We start from the raw sequence: 13,257 nt of genomic DNA, 5'->3' as shown, positions 1-13,257 counted from the left end.
TGGGCAATCTCATGTATGTCATATTGTGTATAAAACCTGACATATATTATGCAGTGAGAATAGTCAGTAGATATCAATCCAATCCAAGATTTGATCACTAGACTGCAATTAAGACCATCCTCAAGTATCTTAGGAGACGAGAGATTATATGCTCGTATTTGGGGCTAAGGATTTGATCCTTACAAGATATACCGACTCTAATTTTCAGACCGATAGAGATTTTAAGAAATCCACATTAGGATCAATGTTCCCTCTAAACGTATGAGCTATAGTTTGGCGGAGTGTCAAGCAAGGTTATATTGCTAACTCCACCATGGAGGCTGAATATGTAGCTGCTAAAGAAGTAGTTTGGCTTAGAAAGTTCTTGATAGATTTGAAAGTTGTTTCAATATGACTTTTCCCATGGCACATTGTTGTGATAATAGTGGTGTTGTGGCAAACTCCAACGAACCTTAAAGCCATAGACGTGGGAAGCATATTGAAAGAAAATATCATTTGATACAGGAGATTGTGCAAAGAGAGGGTGCGATAGTTAGAAAGATAGCTTCAGAGCATAATGTTGTTGATCAATTTACAAAAGCTTTCACAGCTAAAGTTTTGTTGAGGGTCATTTACAGTGTCTAGATCTACGAGATATGCACCACATTATCTAGGGCAAGTGGGAGATGTTATTGGGTATAGTGTATGCCCTATTTTATTATATTAGTGTACATTCCTTTATAGTAACTTTTATATTTACTATTTTTTACACCCTATTAGCTTTAGGACAAGTGGGAGATTGTTGGGGATTGTTTCCTAAACCTCGTGATTTGTAATGTATAAATGAAATTTATTTATTTAATAAAATAAGGAGTTATTTTAATTGACATTTAAAATGTGTAACTCAATCCAATAAACTAAGATCCTAGGTTATTGTATGAAACTTAAACATGTATGTGGTTGACATATAGGTGGATTATGTTTAAGTAATAACCTAGTTGGTCTGTAGTATATGGATAAGGTTGGATACCTTATCCTAGTGACACTACGCATACGACTCACTTTGTAATTATTACAATAGTTGTAAAGTGTTACAAACAATGTGATCCTAATCGTTCATGTGGAGACATGTGAGTTGGGGTATCCTATACAAAGAATTTGTATAAGACCGGACCGCGAAACGATTAGTCTCTTTTTATAATGCCATTTCTTGAAGAGATAAACATTTCAATAGGATGACCGTAGGTGATTTGACCTTAATCCTAAGTGGGTTATGAACTCTTGTCTGTGAGGGTAATCTTTTGATCTGTATGGGTGAGAGTGACCAGTTTCGTTGACTCAATAATCGTACTATTTTGGAGATTTGTCCAAGTAGAGAGCTGGGAACATAACTATACAAGATGAAATTCTCTCATTCCCATATTTAGGGTAAGTAAATGAATTGCTCTTTTAAAGGCTGATTTCGAGTCTTGAATAATGAGGCATCTCACCCTCTCGCTAGTCCGAAAGGGATTTTGTTTATAGTTGAACTATAACTAATTGTTCGTTAGAGGATTCAATGGTACTTAAGAAATTATACGTAACTACAGGGGCAAACGATAATTTGATCTAGTTTTATTTACAAACAATTCGTTTAATATCGACTTACTGTTGATTGGTTATATCCGTGGACACAAAAATATATCTACAGTGCAAAGAGTGCAACTGTGGGTCTTTAGTGGAGTAACCTGCAGTTAATGAATGTTGATAAATTAATTAAAGAGTTTAATTATTTAATCTTGTATCATTGAAGCTTCTAATCTGTAGGTCTATTAGGTCCCATTGCTAGCTCGATAAGGATAAAACAAGGAATATATGGTTTTTGAATAATTTGAATTGTTCAAATTATTTAAGGAAAATTTTATATTGATATGACTATATAAAATATAATGTATGTTGATACATTATAGGTAATTATAAATATGATTTATAATTAATAAGAGAGATAAATATTCGAATGAGATTCAAATTAATATAATGTATATTGATATATTATAACATATGGCTAATTATAAACATGATTTATAATTAATACTATATAATATATGATAGTAATATGTTTGAATAAGATTCAAATATTAGTTATATGAATGTGATTCATATAAATACTTCAGGATAAAATTCAATTAGGTTATGAGATAGTTATACATTTGAATATGATTTAAATGCATGTTTAATTAAATATTTGATATTTAATTAAGGTTATAATTAATTAATGAGATTATTAATTAATCCTTTTCTTATTTAATTTTATAATTGATTGATAGGATTAATTAATTATATTTAATTAAAATTATATTTTGAATTAATTTTAATTAAATTAAATAATATTCTAATTAAAAACTTAACTCCCCTACAGTTGTAGGGAACGATTGTTGGAGAGAGGGGAGTTATTCACCTCACGTTATGCATTCTCTCATGATGATTTTGTTAAGTAATGGTTACAGAAGGAAGTAGAGATTTCTCTCAGAGAAACGACATCTCTCTCAATTCCTCTCTGCCATTCCCTCCTCTGACAAAGCACAAATTAGATCCCATAATCTAATTCCTTGCCAGAGATTAGTAAGGAAGCCCAAATGATGGTGTCTTACATTCTTGTTGTTTATTGAGTTCCAGGAGAGGAAAAATTCTTAAAGAAAGAATTCTACAAGGGTAAGTATTTCCTTATCTCTTCCCCTCTATAGAAATTACATGCTTATAAATTTTAATGTGTTTATCCTATGAAATTGTATGTTTCTTCTATGTTATTTTGTGTTATCAAATTGATTGTCAAATGCACGACGTTCACAGGCTTTTGCTAGAAATTCAATTTCTTCATAGTAAGACTTCCTCTCAATTATAATCTTTCCTCCTTCTAGTAAAGACTATTTCACTTGATGAACTTAGACTCCCCCTAAATTTGAGAATCATTTGTCAAGCAACGAAGTCTTAGACTTCCCCAAAGATTAAGTCAACCTTCTCATGAAGCAAGCTTATACATCGATCTAGAACTCAACTTCAAGATCTTCAAGAACTTTGAATCATAATTTTAAAATTACCAAACAATCACACAGTTCGGCCACCTTACAAAACGAAAAGCTTTAACACTAAAAACCCTCAAAAGTGGCAACCCTACCTAGACAAAATTATGCTCTTAAATAGGGACAGAGGATAAGGAAGAAAATGCTCCATTCAAAATTTGCAGAGAATAAGGAAAATATGTAAGAAAAATAAAATCGTAGGATATTTCAAATAAAGAAAAAAAATAATATGTAGAATCAGCATTCTAAGAGTCTTCCTGCAAGATAATTCCTAAGACAACCAACAAAACAACTCTTAAACAAATATAATCAATTCCAAATCTCCAACAAGAATATTTTATCATACGTCAAATTATAATTAGACAATTTAGTGGAATACACTAAAATATGTATAATCTAGAATGCACCTAACTATTTTTCTTAAATTAATAGTTGGTTTTTTAAAATTCTTGGATTGCTCGCTTATGAATTATTTTTATGTAAATGTTGTTATATACATATACACATACACGAAGATGTAAGTGACACTCCTTTTGAACAACAACTACACATTTTCCACCAACTACAACGTTTGTTTTATAAGGAAATTTATACCAAATGATACAATTAGGAAAACAATATGAAAATATAGTACAATTTTAAAATACTTGTAAATATGGCATATAATGACCGGTCAACCTATTTAAAATACTCAGTTGCATGCGTCTGCCTTGCGTTACCATCTTTTTCTTCCTTTTTTCGATTGTTGCAGTCTTCGATTTCATTATATTCGCTGATATCACACCATTCTCCTTTTCTTCTCTTCATCTTCAACTTTTCCTACTTGAATTATGAAATTTCAAGCTAATTACAAGTTTCCTCCTCCTCCTCCTCTTCTTCTTCTTTTTCCACCTCATTCACGCAAACATTGGAATTGTCAAAACCCAGAAGATCAACCACAAATATCCAGGCTTCAGAGCTTCTGCATCACAATTCAACCAGACAAATGGAGTTTCTGCTTATCTAAAAGCTCCATTTTCGCTCTCGGCTTTTACACTGGTGCCAACAACAACATATCCTCACTCGAAATCACACATTTTCAGTTCAAGAGTAATGTGGACCGCGAACAGAGATTTTCTTGTTAACGACTCTGCCTTTTTCGTGTTTAATGCATCTTTGATTCTTGCTAAAATTTGTGTGAAGATCATCTGAAATTTAATCACTCTCACGATGATTTTGCATGTCGTAGATGAAAAGGAAAGTTAGAAGGAATGAACATGTATTTTGTGTATTTTGAGAATATACCACGTGTAAGAAGGATTGCCACATGTAAGGATGAAGAAAAAAGGGTACGTAAACGATCGTAGTCAAAGAATAAATGATCGTTGAGAGGTGAAGGCTAATCGATCGTTAGGAGAAAGGCTAGACGATCGTGGTCAAATATCTAGACGATCGTTGAAAAAAGGGTGAACGATAGGACAAGCGTCTACACGATAAGGGAAAGCGTGTAGATGATGGGTAGGAGACTGCACGACTAGGTTGATCGTATAGGCGACAGAAAGTACACGATTGAAAGTAGACGATTAGGTTGAAGTGTACACGAAGGAGAGTACATGATAGGACTTAGACGATAGAGGAAAATTACTACACGATTGGTAGAGAGCATAAATGACAAAAGAATTTTGAGTAAGACGATCGGCCTTCACGACTGATAACGTTCGTCGTGTAGCAATATTTATTAGCTTAACAACGCCACATGGCAGAGTGTTAATGGTTTACAATAACAACCATGAAAGAGAAATTACATATTAGTGGAACATGAAGCAGAGGAAAAAAATGCAGAAAAACTGAATAAAATCTGTTATATTTCTTCATTGGCAATGCACTCATTTATCATCCCCTCGCAAGCGAATGAGGAGCTGCCGCAACTGTAAGCTTGGTCTTCAAATTGAGATAGCGAGGACTTGGTAAGGCTTTGGTCATTATGTCGGCTAGCTGATCCTCAGAGGGAAGAAATTGAACTGAAAGCTGTTTGGAGGCAACCTTTTCTCTGAGAAAGTGAAGATCGATCTCAAGGTGTTTTGTGCGATTGTGAAGCATAGGATTGGCTGCCATGTAGGTGGCGCTTAGATTGTCACAAAGCAGTAGAGGGGTGGATATGTTTTTTACACCAATTTCGGTGAGAACTGATTGGATCCATAACACCTCAGCGGCAGCATTGGACAAGCCACGATATTCTGATTCGGCACTGGATCAAGAGACGACCTTTTGCTTATAGGAGCTCCATGAAATGAGGCTTGAACCAAGGAAGACACAGAATCCACTTGTGCTTCGTCTGTCATCCGGGCAGCTAGCCCAATCGACATTTGTGTAGCAAGTCAGAGCCAAAACAGGGGACTTTATTAGAACAATACCATGATTGGCCATGCCTTTGAGGTATCAAGGAGCCATTTTGCTGCTTGAAGATGGGAAGATGTTGGGGCGTGCATGAACTGACAAAGCTTATTGACACTGAAGCTGATGTCTGGTTTGGTCAATGTACAATATTGAAGAGCATCAACTAGGCTTCTATATTCATAGGGGTTGTCCAGCAATTGTCCATCAGCGAGGGACAATGAGACGCCAATAGCCATTGGAGAGTGAATTGGCTTGCAGTTAGTGAGTTGTGCACGATCAAGAAGAGCGAAGCACCTGAATGCCAAGGAAAAAAAGATAGATCACCAAGATTTTTAAGTGTAAAATGAGTATTCAAGCAAGTGATGAAGTGTTGAATAGTGGCAGGGCTATTTACAGTAACAATTATATCATCAACATAGATAAGGAAAATAATTAAAGTATGGGAGTTGCGGAAAATAAACATTGATGTATCAGACTTTACATTAGAGAAACCCCATTGTGTCAGGCAGGTGTTGAGCTTGGAGAGCCATGCGCGAGGGGCTTGAGGCCATATAGTGCCTTGTGTAGCAGTAATACGTGATCAGGGTGTTTGTCACTGATGAAACCAGGAGGTTGCTTGATGTATACTTCCTCAGATAGATCACCATTGAGGAAGGCATTGTGGACGTCAAGTTGCCTAATGATCTAGTCTTGAGACAAAGCTATTGACAGAACAAGTCGAATGGTGGTAGACTTGACTACTGGACTAAAGGTCTCAAAGTAATCGATACCATAGTCTTGGTTGAAGCCTTGAGCAACCAAACGAGCTTCGTATCGAGCAATCTCACCAGATGGAGTTCGTTTGAGTCTGAACACTCATTTGTTGCCAATGAATTTGTGATCTTAGGGTAGAGCTGTGAGAGACCACGTATTATTTCTGATGGGTGCTTCATATTCCTCAAGCATTGCTTGTTTCCAGCTTGGATGAAGTAGAGCTTTCTTATAAGATCTTGGTTCCGTTTTATCCAAGTCAGTAACCTTGGACAGCCACGCCTTTGGTTTGAAGATTTCCATCTTAGACCGTGTAATTATGGGGTGGTTATTGGTTGTGAAGGGTAGAGGTGGTGTTGGTTATGAGGTGGTGGGGAAGGGGTGTGGGGAAGAGGTAGGTGGTGGTGAGGGAAAGGGAACAGTAGGGNTAAACCACCTCTTGGCACGAATACCACGGCTTCTAAGATAGAACGCATATGATAATTATGCGATAAGTCTACAGGGTTTACACATAAACCTCTATAGATGTGTATAAGAGACAGGAAAAGAACAGTAGGGGCTGGTGGATTGGTTAGTGGTTCAGGTGATTGGTTGAGAGGTGGAGCTGAAGGTGTGGGATGAGGGGAGGAGATTGGTGTAGAGGGATGTAGATGAGGGGAATGATGGTGATGAACTTTGTTGCTGTCAGAATTGGCAGGAACCTGATGTAGGGAAGAAGGACCAACTGGAATAAATTCGACCGATTATGCGATGGAGGCAAAGATACCCTTTATGCAGAGATGAATAGCCTAAGAATACGCACGAATATGATCTATATTGGAGTTTATTGTCATTGAACGGTCGAAGGAAAGGGAAGCAGGTGCAGCCGAAGACTTTTAGGAGTTGGTAATCAGAAAGTTTGGAGTACAACGTTTCATAGGGTGACTTATTGTCAGGAAGAGACATAGGTAGACGATTGATAAGATAGGTGGTAGTGTTAAAGGCGAAAGGCCATAAGCTATGTGGAACAGAAGAGTGAGCAAACATGGCTAGACCAACTTCAACGACATGCCTATTCTTTCATTCGACAGTGCCATTTTGTTGGGATGTGTAAGGACAGGATAGATGATGGATTATGCCAAGTTTGTCTAGTGTAGGAGAGAGAGCTTTGAACTCCCCTCCTCCATCAATTTGGATCGATTTAATGGTGATGGAGAACCAATTCGAAATCATATCTTGAAATTTAAGAAAACAGGGCAGAACTTTAGGTTTAGTTTTCATTGTATAGATCCAAGTGAAACGAGAGAAAGCATCGATAAAAAGCAAGAAATATTTGTCTCCATTTACTGAATTGATTGGGGAAGGACCCTATACATTGGCATACATTAAGTTGAAGGGAGGGGGTGGACGAGAATTAGACATTTGAAAAGGTAAACGATGGCTCTTGGCCATTTGACAATGTTCACAAACTGATACATTGGACTTATTTTTGTACTTTAGTTTGCATTTAGATAACACAGAGTGAACTACTGGAGGAGAGGGATGTCCTAAGCGATGATGCCACAAGGAGAAATCCGTGAGTGCTGAGATGAAAGCAGTTGGATGAGATGAGGGATGAACTGATCGTGTAGCCGATGGATTGACAGAGAGCTTGTATAGGCCACGATCAAGTGTGCCCCGGAGGAGTGGACTCTTGGTTTGAAGATCCTTCATAACAAAGGAGTCATGGAAAAATTCGACATAAGCATTGTTATCATAACAAAAACAACCGATGCTAATTAAATTTTGAGATATCGAGGGTGTGTGAAGAACAGAGTGAAGATGAATAAGAGTGTGCGATCTAGATGAAAGGAAAGAGGAAGAACAAGTGTGATAGATGGGAAGGGACTTACTGATAACGGGCAAAAAATGCACGTTATTACAGTACTAAGTTATTAAACAATGCAGGTTTGCATTGATAAAATATATAAGATTGCGTCCAAAAAGTATTAAGTTCATGACATTGCGGTCGCAAACGTTCATCGCATGAAAAAAATTAACTTTTGTATTTTTATGCAAAATATGCGTTGACGCAAGGCGGAAAATGCGATCACAAGAAATCAACGGTCGAGCGCAGCGTTACTGCAAGGCTTTGTGGTGATTTGTGCTCGTAAATATCTGCTCCAGAAGGATTGCCGCATAGAGCCGGCGTAACTTGGTGGGCACATTTGTGTGAAAAGCATAATAAATCACGATGGGACAGAAAACTGATGGCGGTCGAGTCCGAATTAAGTTGACAAGCTACTAACGAACTACTGTAGCAAGTACACTCAACTTTTCGGTGACAAATATTCGATGCATTAGACAGAGAATTAATGCCATCCCATCAGTGGAATCATAAGAAAGAAGAAGCCTTTCACCCCGAAGCTTTATAAATACCGAAGGCAACCTTCAGAGAAGGGGTTAGTTTATTCGTCGAGTTCGACACTTAGATAATTTTCTCCATAGTTAGAAGTGGCCTTGTTCTTAGATTTTCTTTTATTTAAGGCGGAAGCGAGAGAAGCGAGATTGTGCCGAGAGATCGTTCCGGTGAACTTGGAAGAGTGTCAGAAGCGTCGAGATCAGATAGAGGGTAAGCTCCTACGGAAGCAGAAATATCTTTTGAACAAAATAGAGTTGACAGTGTAAAAGCCTTGGGAAGCAAGGGATTGCTATCAGGCTCTTGATGCGTTATTTTATTAAATGGAATATGGATGATATGCGTTGATGGAATTGCGTTGTGCACTCAAGTTTCCCCAGCGGAATTCAAGTGTAAATTCCCCTAAGTTTCCTGGTAAGTCCAGGGTCGATCACAGGGACTTGTGAAAATAGTTTGCGTTGATAATTTTCATATGAAAACTTTGCAGTAACAGGTAAAATAAATAAGGTGTTGGTTGTGATCGCGTTGATTGAAAATAAATAAAATGCGGCTCAGTTTGAAAATAGTTGGTAAACGGGAAATGCGATGAATATGCGGTGAACGGGTTGAGAAAGGTTTCGACTAACACTCCCTAGAGTATATTCATATTTGCGATCATGCAACATGCATACAACAGTAAACCACCTCTTGGCACGAATACCACGGCTTCTAAGATAGAACGCATATGATAATTATGCGATAAGTCTACAGGGTTTACACATAAACCTCTATTCCTATTTATGTGATGACAAGATGACATCCACACAAATATGCGACCACATAATATCATTTCTATTCCTAGGTTGCATGTGATGCAAGTTGACAAACAGAGCTTATCTCTAAGTCCCTATCTCTTATTTATGCAAGCCTAATCTTGCTCTTTCGAGTCCAGATTCTAACTTAGCTCTCTCGAGACATTAGGTTTTTTCTTTAGACTCTCTCTCGAGTAACTCTAAAGGATATTTTTGCACGGCATACAACAAAACAATCGCAAGCGGTGAACTTCCTAGGTCATGTTAGCCTAGTTCTTCTCAACCCATTCAACTAACTTAGCTCTTTATGCGAATTATGAGAGTGAGCAGATGTAGAAATAGAACTTCCATTGAATAAAGATGAAGATGAAGTACAAATATCAATGCATGTAAAGTATAGAGCCTGGTAGCAATTTCTTGCTACCAGGCGATTACACTGTTCTACTCGTACTCTAAAGATATTTCTTGCTCTCGCGAGAGTCGGCCTGCTCTTTGCTCTTATGCCCAAAGATTCTCTCTCGAGTTGCCTTGGACGATCTCCGGCGTCACCACTTTTCTCTAGCTCCACCGTAAAAATGGTAAAGAAAGCTATGAACAGAGGTGTGAACTTGTAAAGTGATGTGAAGTAATCGACTGCTTAACCCATTCTATGAAGAATGCACTTGGTATTTATAGGGCATCAAAGGTGAAAGGCGGTTTCTCTCTCCTGGTTGTATAGATGGGACAGCTTTAATTTCTGACTGATGCGCCGAATAATTGTTAGTGATAAAGCTAGATGTACTTTGTGACCATTATCGGCTATCAACTTAATTTGGATCCGACTGCCGTCAACTTTCTGTCCCATCGATCTTAATTGTCCTTTCGTCTGGATGCGTCCACCATGTTGCAGTGATTCTTCTTGGGTGAATGTTTGCGAGTACAATCAATGCAAAGTCTTGCGGTGAAGTTGCGCTCGACCAATGTATTCCTATGATCGCATTCTTTCATTGCGTTAACGCATTATTCTGCACAAAAATATAAAGATCGACTACTCTAATGCATTGGACGCATGCGATCACAATATTATAGAATTTATGCTTAATGGACGCAATTTAACATATTCTATCAACGCAATCCAATATTGTTTAAGAACTTAGCACTATGATAACGTGCATTTCTGCCCGTTATCATACCCCCAAATTTAAACAATGCTTGTGCTCAAGCATAAGCTAAAGATTCCTTTAGCAAGTCCACCGCAAAGTTCCTTTCCTAGATTTCTCAAGGATACTTCATTCAAATCCTATATACTAGAATTTTCTTAAGTCTTATCCAAGTTTACTCTTAAAATATTTCTAAGACCTAGGGACTGCAAGTTTAACTTTCAAAAGAACTTTACTAAATTCCGAAACATCGCATGATTTATTTAAAAAAGAAAATTTTCTACCGGGGTGACAAAATATTTATCCTTGCACATTCTTTATTACTATTTTTTTCTGACCTTGTGCTGATCCGAGTGCCTTACCTTCGTTTTGGCTTGCCCCCATGGGTGTCATGCGAACATCCAACTACAAGCATTGCACTCTTTCTTAGACTAAACTCATACCGATTTGGCATTAGAGTTGCGGTCATCGATTTATGTGTTGATCTTGGTAACTTACTTTTGTTTTGGCTTGCCCCCACATGTGTCATGCGGACATCCAACTATGGGTAAGTGCCTTTCACAACTTAACTCTTATCAACATGGGTTTCCCCTTTGCGTTGATAACGGAGTTGTTATTCTTAAAAATGTTTTTTTAGAACATAGCAAGGTCGAAAATAAATACATCACCCCCAAATTTAAAATGCGAAAATGTCCCCATTGCCAAAAGATTAAAATAAGTTATGCGATGTTCTAGAATACGTTGTAAAGAGAGTTTGAAAGAAAGCTAGCAAACCCCTAACTTCTAGAAATATTTTATGAGGTGACTATCTTAAGATTAAGTTGACTCTAATATATACGAAAGAAATAGAAGCATATTTTTCATCATTGAAATCATACTTGACAAAGAAACAGAATGCGGTATACTACTAAATTTATCTACTTGTTAAATAATTGCGGTAATAAAAAAGGATGCGGTGATAAAACTTTGAAAAGCAAAATGCAATGTGATAGTGCAAAATTTGAAATAAAGATAAGGAAGAGTACACCCCCAAATTTTGCACTGTCGCCTGCATTGTGTTGATGCATCCATCCTTGTGGTGATCTTTCTTCTTTGGGTTGTGGTGATGGAATAAGATGAATGCTTCTTCGTGTAACATTGTCGCAATCCAGCACCTTGATCGTTGTAAGAAAAACAAAGAGAGGGTCAAATTATTTTAAACAAAAGAAAAATCGTTAATGCAATTTTTTTTTCTTTGTAGAAATAGAACTGAAAAATGAAAAGATAGCTGAAAGATAGTAAGATTCTAAGTAGTGGAGAAAAGAGTTGAAGACATGAAGTTTTCAAAAACCTGTGTCCCTGAGAAATTGCGATCATGTAGCAATGCAGGGACCACCTACTTCCTTCTTTAATTCAAAGTTTCTTAATTCCATGGAGTCAACTTGGCGATGTCAGTCTTCTCCATGGTATACCTTTACTCGCTGCCCATTGACTTTGAATATGTTGGTACCGTTGTCATTTGATAATTCCACCACGCCATGCGGAAGAACGGTCCAGACCAACGTGACTTTAGCTTTCCTGGGAAGAGTCGCAGATGTGAGCTGAAAAGCAAGACTTTTTGCCCGACTTGGAGGTTCTTACCGCATATGCGTTGATCATGCCAGCGCTTGGTGTGCTCTTTATAAATATTCGCATTTTCATATGCGTTGTTCCTCAATTCTTCTAGCTCGACCAGTTTCATTTTCCGTGCGTCCCCTACCTTCTCCAAATCAAAATTCAATTTCTTGACCGCCCACAATGCCTTATACTCCAGCTCCAAAGGAAAATGGCATGCCTTGCCAAATACCAATGCATAGAGGGACATACCTATTGGTGTTTTAAATGCGATCCGGTATGGCCACAACGCATCATCAAGCTTTATTGCCCAGTCCTTCCGTGAAGGTTTTACTACTTTCTCAAGTATCAATTTAATTTCTCGATTGGACACTTCAGCTTGACCATTCGTTTGCGGATGGTATGCGGTGGCCACTTTGTAGAGGATATTGTACTTGCGCAGCAGCTCCTTGATATTATGATTGACAAAGTGGGATCCTTCATGACTTATGATGGCACGATAAGTACCAAAATGAGTGAAAATATATTTCTTCAGGAACTGGAAGACTACCGCCGCATCACTTGCGGTGCATGCTATTGCCTCGACCCACTTGGAGACATAATCTATGGCTAATAAGATATAGTGTTTACCATTCGAAGGGGTGAATGGTCCCATGAAATCAATTACCCATGCGTCGAATAATTCCAGCTCCAAGATAGTGTTCATTGGCATTGCGTTCTTCGATGAAATGTTGCATGTGCGTTGACACCGATCACATTTCATTGCGTAGTCAGCCACATCCTTGAATAATGAAGGCCAAAAGAATCCACTTTGCAAAACTTTGGCTGCAGTGCGTTGTCCTTCGAAGTGCCCACCATATGGTGAGTCGTGGCATTGTGACAATATGTGTTGTTGAGTAGCATTTGGTATGCATAACCGAATGATCTGGTCTGCACCTCTCTTATACAAATTCGACTCATCCCAATAATAATGTCTGCATTCATTCTTGAGCTTCTTTTGTTGATGATAAGTGTAATCTTCAGGGGAATTATTCACAGACCAAATATTAGGGCAATTTTTCTATATGGAATAGCTGCTCGTCCGGGAACACAACACTCACTTCAGATTCATTGCAGTCAACCTTGGGGTTTTCCAGTCTGGACAAGTGATCCGCAACTTGATTCTCTATCCCCTTTAGATCAATTATCTCGAT

This window comes from Benincasa hispida, chromosome 12 (genome assembly GCF_009727055.1).
Source record: "Benincasa hispida cultivar B227 chromosome 12, ASM972705v1, whole genome shotgun sequence".
Lineage (NCBI taxonomy): Eukaryota > Viridiplantae > Streptophyta > Magnoliopsida > Cucurbitales > Cucurbitaceae > Benincasa > Benincasa hispida.
Note: the sequence above shows the minus strand (reverse complement) of the source record.